This window comes from Tamandua tetradactyla, chromosome 2, assembly GCF_023851605.1.
Source record: "Tamandua tetradactyla isolate mTamTet1 chromosome 2, mTamTet1.pri, whole genome shotgun sequence".
In the NCBI taxonomy this organism is placed as follows: Eukaryota; Metazoa; Chordata; class Mammalia; order Pilosa; family Myrmecophagidae; genus Tamandua; species Tamandua tetradactyla.
The window spans coordinates 101,376,543-101,397,237 of record NC_135328.1 but is presented as its reverse complement, the minus strand read 5'-3'; the positions used below and the strand labels follow the sequence as shown (position 1 = coordinate 101,397,237).

At 37.7% G+C, this 20,695-nt stretch overlaps 1 long non-coding RNA gene across 2 annotated transcripts in view; it reads right to left on the bottom strand.

The window, feature by feature from the left end:
* Positions 1–6,397: 6,397 nt before the first annotated feature.
* The window catches only part of LOC143661307 (uncharacterized), a 42,789-nt gene continuing 28,491 nt past the window's right edge, over positions 6,398–20,695 (bottom strand). Inside the window, exons 4-5 of one of the 2 annotated variants that reach the window (XR_013164500.1) lie at positions 6,910–7,035; positions 6,398–6,699 (exon numbers count right to left, since the gene is read on the bottom strand). This is a non-coding gene — a long non-coding RNA (uncharacterized LOC143661307). The remainder of the gene's footprint in view (positions 6,700–6,909; positions 7,036–20,695) is intronic. The other variant, XR_013164499.1, reaches the window with a different exon arrangement.

The window sequence follows — 20,695 nt, the reverse complement described above, 5'->3', positions numbered from 1 at the left end:
GACACATTCTGATTGAGGTGGGTCATCCTTTAACTGAAATAACCTCATCTAAAGGCCCTACTTACAATACGTTTATACCCACAGGGATGGATTAGTTTTAAGAACATGATTTTCTGGGGGTATATACAGTTCAAAACCATCACAAAGGCCTAGGATACTTCCATTTCCCAGGGCTCTGACAATATTAAAAAATAATAAAGGAAAAGAAAGAAATACCAAAATTCAGGTCACAAAAATTTTAACATGCTTTAAATGTTTACGTTCAATGAGTTATACTTCTTTCATTTTGAGAGAAAACCAGATTTGAGGTCCTTATTAGATGCACCCCTTGGAGCTCCCATTACAGATCCTGGCACCAACGGATACTTTTAATTATACTTTGATCCATTTTTATATGGTAGTTTGGCACCTCATTGCAGGGGGTGTCTCTCATTTCTTCTCTGACACCCATGGACTGGTGACACCTAGAAGAGCAACCCAATAGCTGTGTTTGGAAATTTATATTAAAAAGATGGCTTTCCATCTAATCGGAAACCCGTCCTGCGTTTGTCTGAGCTGAAATGGCAGGAATTGGCATTTCCTGGCAGGGTCCAAGAGATGTGGTAAACTTGCAGTACATTGGTAACTGTTTATCCAGTGCGGCCCTTAATGAATCAGTGTTCAACTTATCTATGTTGTGTGCAGTAATGGGCATATGAGAGAGTCCAAAAAGCTGTTTATTGTTTTTCTTCTGTATTCCTTAATCTGTATTCCCCATAGAGGAACCCTCCTGGTACATTTTATTTCAGATGCTCCTGTAGGTTAAATTATGTTAGACAAACCTGTTAAAACTGAGGATGTGGGGAAAATCATACCACCTACCTCACACATGTTACTAGTGTGTTCAGTGACCAATGTAATTAGCGGTAATGACAAGGCTGAAATGCAGGAGACGATTTTCCTAGCTTTCTATATTTGCATAAAGTGATCTTAATAAAACATCTTTAATGTAAGTTGTGCAATTTGCATGGAATTAATCATGCAAAGTTTGGAAAAGAATGATCTAAAAGAAGGAAAAATAATTTGCTATATAACTGTGCTTGGCTAGGATTGCTGTCAGTGGGGGTTGCACAATAAACAAATGTTGTAATAAGAGAAAACATAAAGAGCAGCAGAAAGACATTTTCCTTGTGGCTGGATAGCTAGAGGGAGAGATGTCTCCACCATCACCACAGAGGAGAACTTCCAAGAGATATTTTATTCAAGTGAGATGCTTTTTATCTTTATTCTTCTACTTTAATTATCCTTAGAGAAACTGGCAGGGGATGAACAAGTGGTGCTGAGAACCAGAACTGACATCATATGCTATGGCTTTGACCTTGCAGGGGCACTGAACACACTGGTCTATTTATTAGATTTTAGATCTTACTCAAATGGTGAATGATGTATAATGGATAACCTCTAAAGGACATTCTCTTATATACCAAAAACTGGAATATTTACTACCTTGATAAATATTGTCTCCATATATACCACCAGATTACTTTATGCTTTTCTTAAAAAAATACAAAAAACGAAAAACAGTTGGGGAATGAGCTAAATCATTTCATTCCCTGATATGGTTTTTACATTTTCAATAATGAGCAGATCTGGTCTCATAAGTAAGTCATTTGTATTACTTTGTGTTTCGCTCTGTTTAATTTGATAAAATGCGATTCAAAAATGCAAAAAAAAAAAAAGTATTTTGGGACAAATTGGGTGCTGAATGTTTTGGTTGATATATATAAAGTCAGGGTCATCTTTTTCTTGGATGCCTATCTGCCATGTTGGCCACGACTTTCAGTAATAAGCCCAGCTTATGTTAAAGAACAAAAAATGAAAATCCTTAGATTTTACTTAGCCGTATAGAATTATTTAAGGACTCAGAGGAACCAGGTTCCTTTCACAGCCTTGCAATGTTGGATAGTCACTTTTCCTCCTGAGGCTGTTATTTGTAGAGGGAAGTTCGATGGGGCAAGTTGTGTCTGAATCTCTAGTGATGTGTAAATTGGTGGGTTAACAATATTTGTGTGTCACTCACATACACTGTTTACAAACACTTATTTGTAACCCCAAAATGAATACTTGTAGTGGTGTGTTAGCAGTAATGCTCAAAGCAGTGAAAAATCTGAGTTATTACATACATGTTCTCAGCTGAGGTTGAACAGAGGACACTACTCCCCTGTGTTCTTTTACAGTGAACTGTCCTTTTTGCAGTGTCTTTAGTGCATGCTTTTTGCATTTTTATGCTTTTTCTTGGTGATTTCACTGTTTAGACTGGCCCCCAGGTAAAGTGCTGCAGTAATCTAGTATTCCTAAGCCCTAGAAGGCTGCAGTGTGCCTTATGGAGAAAATCCGTGGTGGATAAGCCTTGGTCAAGCATTTGTGTGTTCAATGTTAATGAATCAACAATGCCTGTTACATAAGACATCATTGAACAGAAAAGCTCTAAAACGAAGTTGTATATTGACAGAAATGTTGCGACCAGAGTCTCACAGGAATCCAATCCTTACTTTACCTAGTAGCAATAGTTCAATGTTTGCTACTTTAGTGTTTGCAGTGACTTTATAAAACAAAGCTACAAATAACAAGAATCACCTGTACTTGTTCTACATCCTCTTCTCTGCTGTGATTTCAGCTTAGGAAAACATTTATGAAATCACAGTACCAAATACATATTTAGGAACTGAGAAGAAAACAAATGAACGTTTATCCAATATACATTTCAAGTGCGTATTATATGTCCATATGAGTCTGGTCCTTACAAAAGATAAAAAAACAAAACAAAAAAACAGCTGAGTATGACCTGCAGAAAAACAGCGTGAATCTTGTAGAGGCTGTTGCTTCCATCATTCAGTGTTCATAAAAGTGGACTCTGGAGTTTGCTAAATTTGCAGATTCCCAGGTGTCATGGTCAGGTTCATGTGTCAACTTGGCCAAGTGGTGGTTGGGCAAGTGCTGGCTTGTCTGTTGCGATGAGGAGATTTCATAGAATTAAATCATGATCAGGTCGGCTGCATCCACAGCTGATTCCATTTGTAATCAGCCAAAGGGGCGTGATGCTTAATCTAATCACTGAAAGCCTTATAAGGAGGATTCAGAAGAGACAGGCTCTTCCTGCTTCGGCTGGTGAGCCTCTCCTGTGGAGTTCGTCCAGACCCTCCATCAGAATCATTGGCTTCACAGCCTACTCTGTGGATTTTGGACTCTGCGTTCCCACGGTCACGTGAGACACTTTTATAAATTTTATGTTTGCAAGTGTTCCCTGTTGATTCTGTTTTCTCTAGAGAACCCTAACTAATACACCAGGCTCAGGTGATTGTGATTCAACACTTATGGAAGGTCCAGAAATTTGCTTTTTAACAAACTCACCAGGTGATTATGATGCAGATAGTCCAGGAAACACTGAAGGAATAATCTGAAGTTTCTGCTTTATCCTGATTGAATGAGATAATCTTCAAGAGCGTTATGTGGGGCCAGACATTTGAGAAAAAATTACATTTAAGGGCTGTTCACCAGCTAGTTCAGTCATAGCACTCATATCATGCAAGTATGGGTGAATAGCAGATACAAAACAAGAAGGCAAATGTGTTGCTAAAAGACAATACCAGATATCACTTTTGTAAGTTTCTACATTTCATCTGTAGAAATGCAATAATTATAGCATTTACCTCATAGAGAAGATGATATAAAACAGTGATCGTAAAATCTTCATGGATTCTTTCACATAGTATCTGACAATAATGTATCATAAGTGCCATTTATTCGTCTTATTATCAATCTATTACTAAACTTATGCATTTCCTGTTTGATGCTTTAGCTTTAACAGGGTAAGTTGACCTAAGAGCAGTGTTTATCATCTTCTTTATTATCTTGCAGTTTGAAGAACTAAGCTTTCCCTTAATCAAAAGAAAATAGATACTTCCCTCTCTACTACTCTCTTTAAAAAATGAATATTTTGATTGAAACAGAGGTTGGAGTAAAAAATAACATACATACATTTCTTTACAGGGTTCAAAAACTTGGAGGGCTATAGTAAAACAAGATCAGTCCCCAGGCAATTTAAAAGAGAACCTGGCTTATCCTGAATAGCAAGTGACTGAGATGATTCCTGTTTTCTTAGGAAGATCACAGCTCTTCCCTGTTCTTTAAAGTGAGAGTATTTAAAAAGGCTTAGATGGATTAATTTTCATGAAAATGAATTCAACTTCTAAAGTAACTAGGCCCTGGAATAAAGGCAGTCTTGTCATGCCTTTTTGTTTAAATTAGCATGATGAAAATAAACACTCTAGAGCCTTTATGAACCATTTGCTTTAAATCTGGCAGCTTAATTCCCACAGAACTGAAAGGCTAGACCTTTAAATAGTACTTTTATTCTGTACTTAGAAGCTCCAATATGCTAGAAATTATTGGGTGGGAGTGGCTTCGTTTTAAAAAAAAAACACCACTACCATCTTTATTTATTGGAATTGCCAAATCTTGGAATTTGGCAGTCCTGACTGGGGTCAAAAGGGCTCAAATCTTCTTTTATGCAGGAGAGAAATCCCTTATGATACAGCTTTCTTCTTTTTGATAAAAATATTCAGAATTTCTTAGGCAACAGATAGAGACTAGACTTAGGATATTTTAAACATCCTCACAACAGCTAACTATTAATTACAGTGAAACTGTGTTGTCCACTCTGCCTCTTTCCCTTGTATCCAATAGGGTAAGTTTTCAGAAATTCATCTAACCTTGGAATGTCTCTTTTGGAGCCCCAGGTGAAGAACTGCTACTCACAATTCTTAATAAGTAAAGTAATTCTGTACTGTGAAGTATAGACTTCTTTCCAGAAGTGAGGTTTAGGCTATAACCTACCCCTTGGGGAATTACGTCAGGGTTAAATTCCTTTTCAGTTAAATCGAATTTGAAATATATAGGAAATTGTCTGTTTGCCAGGGATGCTATGACAGATACCACACATTGGTAGGCTTAAACAACAGGAACTTACTGTCTCAATGTTTTGCAGACTATGAGTCCAACCCAACACAGGATATAAGCAGGGCTTGCTTTCATTCAGAGTCAGTGGCATTCCCGCAATCCTCTGTCATTTGGCTTTTTCTTTTTCAGTCTGTTTCTCTGGTTTCTGCTGACTTTGGCTTCTATTTCTATGTCCAGCTATAATGCCTTCAGCCTAATGGATTAATGCCCTTCCTCATTCAGTTTGGCCACAACTTAACAAACAATAGCATCTTCAAAGATCCTATTTACAAATGGATTAGCACCCACAGGGACGCTGATTAAGATTTGTGAGTGGCGTGATTCCGTCCCAAACAGGAATGATGTTGTGGCAGGTTGAATAACATAGCTCCATTTAGACACGTTCCTAATCTTTGTCCCTGTGAGTCAGAACCCACTGTAAATAGGGCCTCTGGAAGATGTGAGCCAACTGAGTGAGGTGGGCCTTAATCTGACTGCTGGAGTCCTTTAGGAGCAGAAGTATTTCAGACATAGTAGGAAAGAAAGCCATGGGGGAGAGCCAGAGGCTGGAAGTCCACCGAGCCCAGAGAAGGGAGTGGACATTGCCAGGTAATACGAAAGCCAAGGAACCCAAGGATTGCCGGCTAGTTGGAATACTACCTACTCCAGAAGGAAGCAAGCCTTTTAGGCAGTGCCTTGATTTGAACTTCTGGCATCTGAAACCATGAGCCAAGAAATTCCTGTGTTTAAGCCAACTCATTGTGTGAGATTCGTTACAGCAGCCTGGAAATTAGGACAGATGTCTCTTTCTAAGAAAGATGGGTGATAAGGCTCTCCCCCTTTATTATGTAATATAGAACTTATTATACTCTATTGAGAGATACGTGACTTCCATCATAGTAGTTGCAACAGGGCAGTTTCCTACCAAAATAAACACCAACATCCCAGATACTTTAATGTCACATGGTGGGTCCTGCTGCCTCTGCCAGGTGAACTGCTATAATTTACTTTATGTCTTGGGTGGCAGATATGATTAGGGAAGTCTTGCTGTTATTTAAATATTTCGTTTGCCCAGACTGTTTACAGAAAAATAGTTCCCCAACTGAGAATATATGATGGTGATGTTTAATTGGCATAACAAGTAAAGTGCTACTACGCCACTAAAAGTCACGGAAATCTTTAGCTAAGTCAGCATCCAGAAAGTACAAAGAAGGGGGTCTGTGACTTCCCTGTGGCCTGACCTAATTTTTGTCTATTAGTTTCCATTTAAAAAGAACTGATTTTTTTTCAGAATTAACTACTCAAATTCACCAGATCAATAGTGACTCTTCCTATAGAGTACCTGGTTAGACTCAGCATCTAATAGAGGAAAAAAAAAATCAAGCACAAATAAGAACAGTCTGAGACTCTCTCAGATTGAACCTTGTATATGGCATACACTTTGCGGTTTTGGGGGGACGGGTGTAGGTCCGTGTGAGGTTCGTTAACTCTCCTTTAGGATCACGAGGGGCGGTGGCCTGGCCGCTCTCTGCTCATCCTTACGCATCCTGCAGGCCCCGTCCGGTCCGACTTGTCCCACCCAGTCCCCCGCGTTGGAAATGACAATGCCTTTTTAGTTGGCCTGCCGCATTTCCCACTAGATGGCTCTTTGTTTCAGGTAAGTACATTTTTTTCCTCCCAAACTTGGTTGTGGATTCCTTGGGAGGCAGGAGAAATGCTGTGCTATAAGAAATAAGGAAAATTAACGGGTCAGTATCATCACAAAGTTTACTTTTAATCTAGTTTATTAATCTAGTACATGAAATTTCCATGCCATACAAGATTAAGCCACCCTCCAAAGGGTTAAAAGTGTTTTTAAATAAGAGTGAATTTTTAGAATCTAGGTTCCATATTAGCAGGAGTGTCACTGAGGGAATAGAATAGATTAATTACCTTGACTTTATAGGAGAAGCTTCTCTGAAGAAAGAGAAGCATCCCTGCCGGTCAGGATCCCAGAGGGAAGGAAGCAGGCATTTGTGGCAGAAGGTTGGAATGCCGCAGAGAAGTATGTGAGGGATTCTGTAACAAGTATCCCTTATATTTAGTGCTCAAACAGTCTTAGAATGGAATGAATCTGTAAAACATTCTGTATCCTCTCCCAGAATATTACTCATCTTTTCAAAATTTGTCTGCCCTGTGGTGATTATTTATCTAAATAATATCTTCTAAATCACAGTGCCACAAAAATAATATCCTAAGAAAAAAGGACTGTATCTATATATACCTCCACAGTAAACGTTATGTTTTTAAACAATTATTTACAAATGTCATATGTCAATCACAAATTTTCTTTGAGTCTTAAGAGTCTTTTATATTGACAAGGCTAAAATCTTATTTGACAAGGATTTTGTTGTATAATGTGAAACAGTGCTTAATTTGAATAAGAAAGTAAGTTGTTACATAAGTGAGAGAAACTGTGTTTTGTTTTCACTTCTCCTTTCCTTTTAAAATTCTGGGGTTTGTAACATATATTACTCAGAAGCTTTATGTTAACTTACTCTGAAAAGCATATTATGGTATTATGTTTACACTACCTAAAAAAAAAAAATACTGAACTTATATACCCTCCCTCTGTGAATATGCTGATTTCTGTTGTAAAGTTGTGAAATACAGGTAACACATGCCTGAGAATTTCTCCTTGAGCTAGTGTTCTTGTCAAGAATGGTACATTGTGATCATACATTAACCACTCATATCCATGTGCCTTTGTGCTGGATTATTATGCTCTATCTAAAATGTGGCTATGGATAAAAATCTTACCTGGAGTAATATAAATCCCAAGAACTACTGCACTGAGTAATGCCTACAATTGTTCTGAATTTAACATCATGTCTTTGTTTAATATAATAAATATTCTTTAGAAAAGGCAAGTTCATTGGAAGCATTTTTTGCCTTAAATTCTCTTCCATTGTGACACAAAAATAGTCTCTCTATAGATTAAGGAAAGTAAGGTAAATAATAAATGGAAACTTTGTAAAAGTCAAAGTAAGATATCCTTATGGGCTACTCCTATGTGACTAAAAACGAGGACTTAGTGTGTTAGCTAAAGCCAGGGAAGCAAGAGCTAAAAATGTAAAGCACAGCAAAATTTGGGGCCCAGGATGAGATTATTATTAATATTTAGAAAATTAGTTGTGTTGTCTTTAAGCTGATTATTTGACTGTGGGAATGCGGTCTTGCCTAGGTGTGTGAAAATTTGGGTATTCACTGAAGTTAAGAAATATTTCCCATTGCGTGGTATAAAAATTTGGGTATTCACTGCAGTTAAGAAATATTTCCCATTGCGTGGTGATTGCTCGCCACCACTTCCAGCATCTCCACTCCATATTTAGATTTTTAATGCTAGTCTATGCATGTCATTTGTCATCGATGATTTTAATTTCCATGTTGAAAACCAGTTCCACCTCTCCAACCCATGTTTTAGAAGGCACATCCAGCAGCCAGCAGCCCAGACACTTTGGCCTGATCAATGAATGTTGCTTTCCTTCAGGTATCTCTCACTTGTCTTCTTTGTTCCCACTAAAACTGTCCTCACTGTCTCCTGCCACTGAGTAATCACTCCAGCCTGCCTGCCAGACCTGCATCGCTGGCTGCCTTCCAGCTCGTTACACTCTTTCCACTCTTTTGCTTCTAGTCTTAATTATTGTACAGATTGACTTTTCCCATTTACAGTTCCCTTGTCCATCACCTTGTGCCATGGTCTCCCATACACTTTGATAACCCTTGGAGCCAATTCAGAACTCGTGTTTCCTTTTGCTCCCTGACTGCTAAGCATGGTGAGAGGAAGGTATGGAACTATGCAGGCCTTGCCTATTATATGTTCAGACCAATTTAGTTTGGCCACTAATGTAGTCCCACAGACCATTTACTTGTCTTTTGTGCAACCCTAAACTCACTCTTACTACTTGTGACCTTTTGGTCTTCTCTAACTCCCAATTCTGCTTTCCCTTCAATTTGCAGTTTATGGCAAAGCACATTCTAGTTTGGTGGGAGCTGCTCTGCATCTTCACTAATATTCCCTCTGTCCCTGTTCTTTGCATTCTCTATCATCTCTGTGTCCTTAGTTCTCCTCTCCCTATACCTTATGCCTCCATGGAACTCGGCCTGCCACTTTCACATTACTGCCTGAAAGTCCTTGATCTCTCATTAACTTCCAAAATCCCAGCGCCCTGGCTACTTTTAAATGGATTTACTCTCATTATCTAAAAACAAAACAGCTAAGTAGGTTTTGCTTGACTCCACTCTCCTCTCTCGGTGCTCTCATATGTGGTTCTGTCTCTTTAGTTAAACTGTGAGAATGTGTGGTCCTTATTTGCTTGCTTTATTATCTTCTGCTTCAGCATTTTCTTATATCCTTGTACTCTAGCTTCCAACATGCCAAATCTCAATATGGTCGTTATTAAGTTTGTCCTTTATAATTTCTTCTTGGTTCTTCATTTGGTATTCCCCAGTTTCAACTATCAACTGTCTTTTCGTGAGTCTATGAAATATGCTTTCACACAGATCTCTCCAAAACAATGATTCCATTTGCAAAGCCCTATACTGGGTATTTCCATTTTATTTTCCTATGATTTTTTTTCATTTCCAAAGTCATTTTTTGAGGTGAGAAACATAAGCACTAGTAGAAACATACTTTTTTTGGCTTGGTGCTAAAATAATCATATGAGTGTCAGTTATCACTGCCACAGACGTTGAAATATTTTCCTTCCCATAAAGTACATTGTATTGCAGATGATTATTATGTTATTGTGCTCTGGTTTATCTTTGAGTGCAGAGAATGTTGAATGACTTTATTTTTAGCAATATATAATGCAAAGCAATGCTTAAATCATGTCAATTATTTTCTAGTCAAATTCATTATCCTTATACAAATAAAAGCTCACAAGAAGTTAATTCAAGAAATAAATTGGTCTTCCTAGGTAATAAATCTTAAAACAAATTAAAAGTTAGCTCAGCTGTCCTGCAGCGATCTCGTATTATTCTCACTGTAGATGAATGTAGGAAAAAGCACAAAACATATGGACAGTTTCTGATGTACTAGTCTCAAAACTTCTTTACTGGAAGGTAAGTGAGCTGCCTTTCCCAGCAGTCTCCTATGAAATTTCCCATAAACAATGCCATCAGTACACAGCAGTGAATCTTCTACCAAATGCAGGGATGGTATGTGCAACTACATTGCTTTTAAAAGTTTTTATTCTGAAATAATTTCAAATTTACAAAACATTTATAAAAATAATACAAACCCCATACAGAGACTCCTACAAATATCTGTCCCCCAGATACCCAAATCTAGCAATTTTAACATTTTGTTATATTTGCCATATCATTCTATCCACCCATCAAGCAGTCAATCTATCTATCAATCCATTTTCTGAACACTTCAGTGTAGATTGTATATATCGTGCTCCTTGAACATTTAATATGGCCATGTGCATTTCCTAAGAGAAAGGATATTCACTTCTGTCACCACCTTAAGTTAATTGTCAAATTCAAGAATTTAACATTGATATAAAGCTTACAGTCTGTATTCCAGTTATTTCACATGTCCCTAACATATCCTTTGGACTGTTACTCCTCCCTTGTTAGATCCTGTCCAAGATCACATATTACATTTAATCATCATTGTCACCTATGATGCTTGTTCTTTTATTTTTTTCTAATTGTGGATATAGATATATATATATATATCTTCACCGTGTTAACCACTCCCAAGCATACTTTTCAATAGGATTAATCACATTTACAATATTGCAATAGCCTCACCACCTTCCATTACAAAATATTTCCCATCTCCCCAAACAATCCTAAACCCATCATGTATTAACTACCCATTCCGCCTGCCCCTGGAAACCTGCACTCTAATTTCTGTCTCCATGAGCTTGCATATTCCTGATACTTTCTTAGTAGTTACCATACAGGAGGCTTACATTTAGCACTCTAGGTCTATAACAGTATAGTTTGTTTTGATATCAATTTAACTTCAGTAGTACATGCAAACTATGTTCCTATACCCCTTCCTCCCCCACCTTTATGTAGTTCTTGTCACATGTTTATACAGAGTCCAAACCACTGATTTATCATTATTTTATTTATTTGCTTCTTAGATCCAGAACGAAGTAAAAACAGATGCTAAAAACCAAAAATACAATAGTTCTGTTGTTTATATTTATTCACATCACTATCCTCACCAGAGGACCTTTATTTTTTCATGAGGCTTTGCTCTATTGTTTATTGACCTGTTCTCTTTTTTTTTTTAATTTTATACCAAATAAATATTTTTTGCTTTAGTCTCGCACATAAGTTGAAATTTTAAAATATTAATTACCATCTATTTTCAGCACCCTGCAGTAATAACATTCCTTTGTTCTTCCTTATGCAAAGATATTTTAAAATTTTGTACATTTAGTCACTATCATTGCACACTCTAGGCATTCCTAGATTGTACCATCTCAATCTTTATCGTATTGACCTGTTATTTACTTTTAACCTGCAGAACTCTCTTTAGCATCTCTAGTAGGGTTGGTCTAGAAGTGGTAATCTTTCTCAATTTTTGTTTATCTGGGGATGGAATGTCTTAATCTTGCTCTAATTTTTGAGACAGTCTTGCTAGATATAATCTCAGTTGGCAATTTTTTTTTTGCTTGCCAAATTTTAAATGTATCATCCCACTGCTTCATGCCTCCATAGATTCCAATGAGAAGTCAGCACTTAACTTACTGAGGTTTTCATTTATGTAACAAATTGCTTCTCTGCAGCTTTCAGAATTTTCTCATCTTTGGCATTGTGAAGTTTGATTTTAGAGTTGGGCTTTGGCTTGGATTAAGCTTCAATAGTCTTGAAATGAGGGAGCCAGGGACCCTGCCACAAAGTCAGTCATGGCAATTTTAGATTTCCATTCAATACCCATTGTAATCTTATCCTTTCCACCCAAGTGGGATGTGGGGGCTGCAATTGGAAGTATGTAGGACGATGAAGAATCTGTCCTAGTTTACTACTGATATCAAGGATAGAAGTGGTGAATTAGTCAGGATTCTTTAGAGAAAAACAGAAGCAACAGGAGATATCTGTAAATAAGAGTTTTATAAAAATATCCCATGCACCCGTGGGGGATGTAAGAGTCCAAAATTTGTAGGGCATGCCACGAGCTGGCAGCTCCAATGAGGGTCCTTGATGAACTCCCCAGGAGAGTTTGGCTGGCTGAAGGGGAAAAGAGAGATGCTGTCTTCTGAATTCTCCTTAAAAGCCTTTGGGTAATTAGATTAAGTGCCACTCATTGCAGAAGACGCTCCCTTAGCCAAATGCAGATGTAATCAGCTGTGAATACAACCAACATGTTCATGATTTCAGTCCATGAAATATCCTCACAGCAACAGATAGGCCAGTGCTTGCTTGACTAGACAACAACAGGGCACCATCACCTGGCCAAGTTGACACATGAGGCTCACCATCTTAACTAGTAAAACTTGATCACAGAGATTGACAACAGATAACGTGTATATTCAGAGGATTATTGTAGACTGTACATCCCTTTGAAAAACAAGTGTCTGGTGGCTTCAAAGCCATGCAAAGGATAGCACTAAAAGTGGTACAATGGACTTCCGGAGAAGATGGCGGCTTAGTAAGATGCGCGGGTCTTAGTTCCTCCTCCAGAACAGCTACTAGGGAAGTAGAAATGGTACAGAACAGCTTCTGGAGCCACGATAGAGACCAAGAAGACAGCGTACCCCATTCTGGAATGGCTGACTGGCTGGGAGAACCCGCTGTGGTGAGATCACCGAGGGGCGTGAGCATCCCCGGGCCGGGGCAGCAGGCGGCCGGAGTCCCTCCCTCCCTCCTTCCTGGGCCGGCTGGGAGAATTGGACAGGCGATCCCCTCAAGCCGTGGTGGCTGGCGTCCCCCCCATGCGTGGTCCCCCCGGACCAGTTGGGAGAATTGGATCAGAGATCCCCCAAGCCGCGGAGACCGGCGACCGGGGTCTGTTCCAAACACGTGGCTTCCTGTCTGGCTGGGAATGGTGGATAGGCACTCCCCCAATCCGCGGCGGCCGGCGCCCCCCCCACACTTGGTGCCCTGGGCCAGCTGGGAAATTTGGACAGGCGCTCTGCCAAGCCGCGGAGGCCGGTGACCCTCCCCACGTGCGGATTCCCGGGCCGCTGGGAGATTCGGATTGGCACTCCCCCAAGCCGCTTCGGCTGGCGACCCTCCCCTACAGCGAGAGTTTTCCAAAGTTAAAGGAGCCACAGAATCTTTTACTGGTGGGACCCGCAGACAGACGAGTGCCACGAGCGCCAACTACTGGGCAGGATAAGAAAAACAGAGCCCAGAGATTTCACAGAAAAATCTTTCAACCTGCTGGGTCCCACACCCAGGGAAATCTGATTAAATGCCCAGATGCCAGCAGAAGACAACGGATCACGCTCGGAAAATTGAAGATATGGCCCAGTCAAAGGAACAAACCAATAGTTCAAATGAGATACAGGAGCTGAGACAACTAATGTTGAATATACGAACAGAAATGGAAAACCTTTTCAAAAACCAAATCAGTAAGTTGAGGGAGGACATGAAGAAGACATGGGCTGAACAAAAAGAAGAAATAGAAAAACTGAAAAAACAAATCGCAGAACTTATGGGAATGAAAGATACAGTAGAAGAGATGAAAAAAACAATGGAAACCTACAATGGTAGATTTCAAGAGACAGAGGTTAGAATTAGTGAACTGGAGGATGGAACATCTGAAATCCAAAAAGAAACAGAAACTATAGGGAAAAGAATGGAAAAATTTGAGCAGGGGCTCAGGGAATTGAATGATAAAATGAAGCGTACAAATATACATGTTGTGGGTGTCCCAGAAGGGGAAGAGAAGGGAAAAGGAGGAGAAAAACTAATGGAAGAAATTATCACTGAAAATTTCCCAACTCTTATGAAAGACCTAAAATTACAGATCCAAGAAGTGCAGTGCACCCCAAAGAGATTAGACCCAAATAGGCGTTCTCCAAGACACTTACTAGTTAGAATGTCAGAGGTCAAAGAGAAAGAGAGGATCTTGAAAGCAGCAAGAAAAAACAATTTGTCACATACAAGGGAAATCCAATAAGACTATGTGTAGATTTCTCAGCAGAAACCATGGAAGCTAGAAGACAGTGGATGATATATTTAAATTACTAAAAGAGAAAAACTGCCAACCAAGACTCCTGTATCCAGCAAAATTGTCCTTCAAAAATGAGGGAGAAATTAAAACATTCTCAGACAAAAAGTCACTGAGAGAATTTGTGACCAAGAGACCAGCTCTGTAAGAAATACTAAAGGGAGCACTAGAGTCAGATACAAAAAGACAGAAGAGAGAGGTATGGAGAAGAGTGTAGAAAGAAGGAAAATCAGATATGATGTATATAATACAAAAGGCAAAATGGTAGAGGAAAATATTATCCAAACAGTAATAACACTAAATGTTAATGGACTGAATTCCCCAATCAAAAGGCATAGACTGGCAGAATGGATTAAAAAACAGGATCCTTCTATATACTGTCTACAGGAAACACATCTTAGACCCAAAGATAAACATAGGTTGAAAGTGAAAGGTTGGGAAAAGATATTTCATGCAAATAACAACCAGAAAAGAGCAGGAGTGGCTATACTAATATCCAACAAATTAGACTTCAAATGTAAAACAGTTAAAAGAGACAAAGAAGGACAATATATACTAATAAAAGGAACAATTAAACAAGAAGACATAACAATCATAAATATTTATGCACAGAACCAGAATGCCCCAAAATACGTGAGGAATACACTGCAAACACTGAAAAGGGAAATAGACACATATACCATAATAGTTGGAGACTTCAATTCCCCACTCTCATCAATGGACAGAACATCTAGATAGAGGATCAATAAAGAAACAGAGAATTTGAATATTGCAATAAATGAGCTAGACTTAACAGACATTTATAGGACATTACATCCCACAACAGCATGATACACCTTTTACTCAAGTGCTCATGTATCATTCTCAAAGATAGACCATATGCTGGGTCACAAAGCAAGTCTTAACAAATTTAAAAAGATTGAAATCATACACAACACTTTCTCGGATCATAAAGGAATGAAGTTGGAAATCAATAATAGGCAGAGTGCCAGAAAATTCACAAATACGTGGAGGCTCAACAACACACTCTTAAACAATGAGTGGGTCAAGGAAGAAATTGCAAGAGAAATTAGTAATTATCTCGAGGCGAATGAAAACGAAAACACAACATATCAAAACCTATGAGATGCAGCAAAGGCAGTGCTAAGAGGAAAATTTATTGCCCTAAATGCCTATATCAGAAAAGAAGAAAAGGAAAAAATGCAGGAATTAACTGTCCACTTGGAAGAACTGGAGAAAGAATAGCAAACTAACCCCAAAGCAAGCAAAAGGAAAGAAATAACAAAGATTAGAGCAGAAATAAATGAAATTGAAAACATGAAAACAATAGAGAAAATCAGTAAGACCAGAAGGTGGTTCTATGAGAAAATCAATAAGATTGATGGGCCCTTAGCAGGATTGACAAAAAGAAGAAGAGAGAGGATGCAAATAAATAAGAATCAGAAATGGAAGAGGAGACATAACCACTGACCTCACAGAAATAAAGGAGGTAATAACAGGATACTATGAACAACTTTATGCTAATAAATACAACAATTTAGATGAAATGGATGGGTTCCTGGAAAGACATGAGCAACCAACTTTGACTCAAGAAGAAATAGATGACCTCAACAAACCAATCACAAGTAAAGAAATTGAATCAGTCATTCAGAAGCTTCCCAAAAAGAAAAGTCCAGGACCAGACGGCTTCACATGTGAATTCTACCAAACATTCCAGAAAGAATTAGTACCAACTCTCCTCAAACTCTTCAAAAAAATCGAAGTGGAGGGAAAGCTACCTAATTCATTCTATGAAGCCAACATCACCCTCATACCAAAACCAGGCAAAGATATTACAAAAAAGGAAACTACAGATCAATCTCTCTAATGAATATAGATGCAAAAATCCTCAACAAAATTCTAGCAAATCAAATCCAGCAACACATTAAAAGAATTATACATCATGACCAAGTAGGATTCATCCCAGGTATGCAAGGATGGTTCAACATAAGAAAATCAATTAATGTAATACACCAGATCAACAAATCAAAGCAGAAAAATTACATGATCATCTCAATTGATGCAGAGAAGGCATTTGACAAGATTCAACATCCTTTCCTGTTGAAAACACTTCAAAAGTTGGAATACAAGGGAACTTCCTTAAAATGATAGAGGGAATATATGAAAAACCCACAGCTAATATCATCCTCAATGGGGAAAAATTGAAAACTTTCCCCCTAAGATCAAGAATAAGACAAGGATGTCCATTATCACCACTATTATTCAACATCGTGTTGGAGGTTCTAGCCAGAGCAATTAGGCAAGAAAAAGAAATACAAGGCATCAAAATTGAAAAGGAAGAAGTAAAACTATCACTGTTTGCAGATGATATGATACTATACGTCGAAAACCCAGAAAAATCCACAACAAAACTACTAGAGCTAATAAATGAGTACAGCAAAGTGGCGGGTTACAAGATCAACATTCAAAAATCTGTAGCATTTCTATACACTAGCACTGAACAAGTTGAGGGGGAAATCAAGAAGTGAATTCCATTTACAATTGCAACTAAAAGAATAAAATACCTAGGAATAAATTTAACTAAAGAGACAAAAAACCTATACAAAGAAAACTACAAAAAACTGTTAAAAGAAACCACAGAAGACCTAAATAGATGGAAGGGCATCCCGTGTTCATGGATTGGAAGACTAAATATAGTTAAGATGTCAATTCTACCTAAATTGATTTACAGATTCAACGCAATACCAATCAAAATCCCAACAACTTATTTTTCAGAAATAGAAAAACCAATAAGCAAATTTATCTGGAAGGGCAGGGTGCCCCGAATTGCTAAAAGTATCTTGAGGAAAAATAATGAAGCTGGAGGTCTCACGCTACTGGACTTTAAGGCATATTATGAAGCCACAGTGCTCAAAACAGCATGGTATTGGCATGAAGATAGATATATCGACCAATGGAATCGAATAGAGTGCTCAGATATAGACCCTCTCATCTATGGACATTTGATCTTTGATAAGGCAGTCAAGCCAACTCACCTGGGACAGAACAGTCTCTTCAATAAATGGTGCCTAGAGAACTGGATATCCATATGCAAAAGAATGAAAGAGGACCTGTATCTCACACCCTATACAAAAGTTAACTCAAAATGGATCAAAGATCTAAACATTAGGTCTAAGACCATAAAACAGTTAGAGGAAAATGTAGGGAGATATCTTATGAAACTTAAAATCGGAGGTGGTTTTATGGACTTTAAACCTAAAGCAAGAGCACTGAAGAAATAAATAAATAAATGGGAGCTCCTCAAAATTAAACACTTTTGTGCATCAAAGAACTTCATCAAGAAAGTAGAAAGACAGCCTACACAATGGGAGACAATATTTGGAAACGACATATCAGATAAAGGTCTAGTATCCAGAATTTATAAAGAGATTGTTTAACTCAACAACCAAAAGACAGCCAACCCAATTACAAAATGGGAAAAAGACTTGAACAGACGCCTCTCAGAAGAGGAAATACATATGGCCAAAAGGCACATGAAGAGATGCTCAATGTCCCTGGCCATTAGAGAAATGCAAATCAAAACCACAATGAGATATCATCTCACACCCACCAGAATGGCCATTATCAATAAAACAGAAAATGACAAGTGCTGGAGAGGATTCGGAGAAAGAGGCACACTTATCCACTGTTGGTGGGAATGTCAAATGGTACAACCACTGTAGAAGAGAGTTTGGCGGTTCCTCAAAAAGCTGAATATAGAATTGCCATATGACCCAGCAATACCATTGCTAGGTATCTACTCAGAGGACTTAAGGGCAAAGACACAAATGGACATTTGCACACCAATGTTTATAGCAGCCTTATTTACAATTGCAAAGAGATGGAAACAGCCAAAATGTCCATCAACAGATGAGTGGCTAAACAAACTGTGGTATATACATACGATGGAATATTATGCAGCTTTAAGACAGAATAAGCTTATGAAGCATGTAATAACATGGATGGACCTGGAGAACATTATGCTGAGTGAGTCTAGCCAAAAACTAAAGGACAAATACTGTATGGTCCCACTGATGTGAACAGACATTTGAGAATAAATTTGGAATATGTCATTGGTAACAGAGACCAGTAGGAGTTAGAAACAGGGTAAGATAATGGGTAATTGGAGCTGAAGGGATACAGACTGTGCAACAGGACTAGATACAAAAACTCAAAAATGGACAGCACAATAATACCTAATTGTAATGTAATTATGTTAAAACACTGAATGAAGCTGCATCTGAGCTATAGGTTTTTTTTTGTTTGTTTGTTTGTGTCTTTTTTTTAATTATTATTATTATTTTTATTTTTTTCTCTATATTAATATTCTATATCTTTTTCTGTTGTTTTGCTAGTTCTTTTCCTAAATCGATGCAAATGTACTAAGAAATGATGATCATGCATCTATGTGATGATGTTAAGAATTACTGATTACATATGTAGAATGGAATGATTTCTAAATGTTGTGTTAGTTTCTTTTTTTTCTTTAATTGATAAAAAAAAGTGGTACAAGGATGGGTGGTAGTTTATTTGGTCTGCATTGCCCATTAAAGTAATATTTTTGGCATACTAGTTTTGTATTCTCTGTAAGTTGATAATCACAGTTCTTCTAAATGAAGTATGTCACAGTGTGCTTTTATTCACCCTCAGTAAAAAATTCCTTAACAGCCTATTTGCCATAGCATTATATGGCTGTCATAAGATGGCTGTTTGCTTAATAAAACTTATTGTTTCATATCCCCTTTTCTGCCACATCCTACCCCCACTTACCCCTTCTAATTTCTCAGATTGTTTTTTTTTGTGCAGAATGCAATTGGAATGCTGTTAGATTTTTTTTTTAATTATGCTGTCATGGTTCCCTTAGTAATTGGTTTAACTGCTCGAGTTTTGCAAAAGGTGAAGTCACTAGGGCATTTTAATTGAACCCTCAGCCATGAGCCTATAGTTTCCTGAATTCTAGAAGCTGTTAATTAGGTTCTAAATTAACCTCCCTCTGGAGAGGACTGTTGAATTTAGGAATATGCTGTTACTATGTGGAGGAGGGATACCCACAAAAAATGCAAAATGAAATGTGTCATGGGAGGACAAACAGTGTTTCTTGTTTTGGATATTTGTTTAGTTAGCTTTAGGAATAAATCCAACTGTTGTTATTCCAATAAATTCACTCTTCTGTTCTGAAATTCTTCTGTCTTTAAATTTTAGATTACCAGAAGAAAATAATGAATTGTTAATGAAAGATAATATCTTCATATCATGCCTAGTGGTCTTAAAGAAAAATAAGATAAATAAATGAGGCAATCATCTGAGTTGGTTAGGCTAAAATAGGTACATCTTTTTTCTGAATTATCTGAATGTTGTTCTACTGGTGTTTAAACCAACTACTGACTAGTCCAGATAATCTTTCAAATTGTAATATATCATATGTTTCACTTGATTCAAATTTTTGAAAAGCTTGGCTATAATAAAATTATTTTTTTGAATTTATGTTTTGTAATTCATTTTCTTACCTGTGGGACATTCTTGGTGTGAGAATATAATACTCAATGGAGTTTTTGAATCCTTTCTGCCATTTCCCTCATTTTTTTTCCCTAACAAGATGATAGGAATAAATTAAAATGGTGTAGACAGGACTTGAATATTTCCTTATTAATGATAATATCTTCCCTCAATTCATATTGAATGATTCCAGTTCCTTTAGATGAAATATCAGTTTGTGTGACCCATTATTTTACTTTGTCTCTGTCTGAGTCAGTTTCCAAATAGGTTATGCTTGGTGGTAATATGGCTAACTTTACTTTTATATGATCAAAGAAGCAATATATTTAAATTTCACTTTGAGCCTCTACATTGATAGTCTATTAGTCTTTTTAATTCTTCTCTTAAAACACTTTTTTTAAAAAACATGCACAAATGAAAACATTCAATTTTTACTTTTAGTCACACCTTTCAAATTGCTATACTGAATTTCATTCCAGTCTGTTTTGGCCAGATAAAATAACTTTATGGTCACTTTTGGTTTTGTTTTTATAATTAATCTAATCCATTTAAAACTCCAGTGGTGTATCTGATTTGAAGTTCTCTGTTTCCTCTCCCAGTGTAGGGGCTACAATCTTGGCTACTTAGACTTCTGTGAGAATAAGGGAGATGGGAAAGTCTGGCTTCTGGATCTTCAATCCTCCTTTCCCTTTCATGGCCTAGTCCTTTGAAATGGGCAGAGAGGAGAATAGTGAATGATATGGTTCCCTTTGGTTCAATTTATTCCTTACTGAGGGAGCGGTAACTGTGGAGATGTTTTATATTTTGAGAGACAGGGGAGATTATTCATCTTCCTTCTGTTGCCTTTTGTGGCTGATGACTCCCACAAAAAGGCACAGCCTAGACTCCATTGGGTCCCTCCAGAAGGTCATGCTTCCAACTTCTTTCATGGCGGGGTACCTTTCACTTGGCCTGCCCTTCCTCTGTCCACCTTACCCCTTCATGTGGGGCCACAGGAAT